Raw genomic sequence first — 3,310 nt, 5'->3', positions numbered from 1 at the left:
TGGTTTCTACCGGTGAACGCGAATCCTACGGATAGATCTATCGGGTTTGACAACCCCATTTCGAGCTAGTCGCGCTAGCAATTTATAATCGGAATGTTTAGTACTTCGTAATTTGTTGTAGATACACTGTCCAAGTGTATATTTTTATTGTGTTTGGCAAGGGTAAATAAAGGGTTAAGTGGTTACCAGGTGGCTCATTGATAATGGAATAATGTTTAATATTTTCTAACATTTTTAAATCTTGTGGTCTAAAGTTTACTTATTTATTTAAACCTATAATTCACTCAACCTTTGTGTTGACAGTTTACTTGCATGTTTTCACAGGTACTTGAGTTATTTGATGCTTCCGCTGTCGTTAGAAGAGTCTGCATGCATTTGGGCCGATTTTATGAAACTATTTATGAAACTTAAGTTTGCATTCTATTTTGGATAATTTAAATTGTGGGTTTGTTGGCAATGGTTTGTGTCAACTTTTGGTTTAATATTATGGTTGGTTGGTTTTCAAACTACTTAATTTGGTTTGTTTCCTTTTTGGGTAACATTTTGAAATAAAAGAATGCAACTTTGTTTATTTAATTCATTTAAGTCCGATCAAGCTATGGGACCAACTGACGGATCCGTTAAGTGTTTTGACGGGGTCGTCACAGTATGGTCCACACACTCGGTTCATAAGGTCCATGAACACAGCTGGTGCATTAGTTAAACCAAACGGCATGACCATAAACTCGTAATGACCGTAACGTGTTCTGAAAGCAGTCTTTGGAATATCATCTTCTTTCACCCGCATTTGATGATACCCGGAACGTAAGTCAATCTTTGAATAAACAGACGAGCCTTGTAGTTGATCAAATAAGTCGTCGATTCTCGGTAGTGGGTAGCGGTTCTTGATGGTAAGTTTGTTCAACTCTCGGTAGTCGATACACAACCTGAATGTACCATCTTTCTTCTTGACAAACAAAACAGGAGCTCCCCACGGTGATGTGCTTGGTCGAATGAAACCACGCTCTAAAAGTTCTTGTAATTGGCTTTGTAGTTCTTTCATCTCGCTGGGTGCGAGTCTGTAAGGAGCAAGAGCTATTGGTGCAGCTCCTGGTACAAGATCTATTTGAAATTCAACGGATCGATGTGGGGGTAATCCCGGTAATTCTTTCGGAAATACATGTGACGACCCCGTCAAAACACTTAACGGATCCGTCAGTTGGTCCCATAGCTTGATCGGACTTAAATGAATTAAATAAACAAAGTTGCATTCTTTTATTTCAAAATGTTACCCAAAAAGGAAACAAACCAAATTAAGTAGTTTGAAAACCAACCAACCATAATATTAAACCAAAAGTTGACACAAACCATTGCCAACAAACCCACAATTTAAATTATCCAAAATAGAATGCAAACTTAAGTTTCATAAATAGTTTCATAAAATCTGCCCAAATGCATGCAGACTCTTCTAACGACAGCGGAAGCATCAAATAACTCAAGTACCTGTGAAAACATGCAAGTAAACTGTCAACACAAAGGTTGAGTGAATTATAGGTTTAAATAAATAAGTAAACTTTAGACCACAAGATTTAAAAATGTTAGAAAACATTAAACATTATTCCATTATCAATGAGCCACCTGGTAACCACTTAACCCTTTATTTACCCTTGCCAAACACAATAAAAATATACACTTGGACAGTGTATCTACAACAAATTACGAAGTACTAAACATTCCGATTATAAATTGCTAGCGCGACTAGCTCGAAATGGGGTTGTCAAACCCGATAGATCTATCCGTAGGATTCGCGTTCACCGGTAGAAACCAATGATTACAGTTACCAGACTAGGGAATATTTTTGTCCAACTCACAATGAATAATTAAATTTAACTGTTACTTGTGTCTAAACGTAAATAAAAATCTGCATGTAATCACATCCCAAAAATATACTTTGAAAAGTATGTAAAAACGGGACTATAACTCACCTTAAATAGCAACTGAAGAAATCTCACAAACAAGCGAACAGCACGTAAAGTAAAGTGATCAAGAAAGATCACAACGCCGACCTATACATAAAGCAGGTCGAAATAAATAACTAACTTAGGCCAAGTCTTAGTATGATAGCTATTGTACATGTTGCAAGTAGGCATAGAACATTACTCAGCAAGCATCGGTTTGATTGGAACAGCATAAGGACACACACTTTCTATTTTTAGAAAGTTTCTATTTTTAGCAGGTTTCCATTTTTGGAAAGTTTTCTATTTTAGGAAAGTTTCTATTTTAGGAAAGTTTCTATTTTAGAAAGTTTTGAAGTTAGGAAAGTTTCCTTATTTAGAAAGTCAACATAAGTCAACTGAAAGTCAAAGTCAACCGAAAGTCAACTCAAAAGTCAACCTTGGTCAAACATAGTCAACATTAATTTTAAAAGTGTAAGTTATAATAATAACATAGGTTATAATGTTATTTAAAGTCAAATGTGTATAATAATGTCTTAACATAAGTTTAATTAAATAAAGTGAATTATTAAAGTTAATATAAATTGAAATGTTATAATTAGTATAACATAAGTATTTAATTAATTAATTAAATGTCAATCATAATATAAATATTATTAATTTATAATAAATTTTAAATCATATCATAAGTATTATTAATTAATAAAGAATTATTAATCATATCATAAGTTTCTAATTAAAATTATTAAATCATAAGTTTTTAATAATTAAGTCATAATTAAATAATAATTAAGTCTTATAATAATTAAATAATTATTTAATATTTATTATAAGTCTTTTAATAATTTCTCATAATTAAATTTAATACTTATCATAAGTATTTTCCTTTAATAATAAAAGTATTACTAATCATAAGTTTAATTAAAATGTTAATTAAATTATAATTAATAATTAAATAATATAATAAATAATTATATTAAAAGTCTTAAAATAAAATAATTACTTCTTTAACATAAGTAATTTATTTAATAATGAAATCCATAAATTTTTATCATAAGTTAAATCATTAACCATAAGTATAAATTTAAAAGTTCGCCGGGTCGTATCTTGAGCCCCGGGTGTCGGTTTCGGGCAAGCCACATATGTAACTTCACCTACTCAAACCACCCGACACATTTATGAACTCAAGAACACTCCAAGAACAGTCCCTAAGTCGTGCATATCAGCCATGACTTCAATTGGGAAATCATTTTACTCAAAACCCTAATTCGGGCAAAACGGGTGAACCGTGGCTCGGATTTAGGTGACCCGAACATGAAAATTCGTCTCACCATCAGTCCTAACCAAATGAGGCACCCTAAAGACACCAAGGATGG

This window comes from Rutidosis leptorrhynchoides, chromosome 5 (assembly GCF_046630445.1).
Source record: "Rutidosis leptorrhynchoides isolate AG116_Rl617_1_P2 chromosome 5, CSIRO_AGI_Rlap_v1, whole genome shotgun sequence".
NCBI classification, from domain to species: domain Eukaryota; kingdom Viridiplantae; phylum Streptophyta; class Magnoliopsida; order Asterales; family Asteraceae; genus Rutidosis; species Rutidosis leptorrhynchoides.
Note: the sequence above shows the minus strand (reverse complement) of the source record.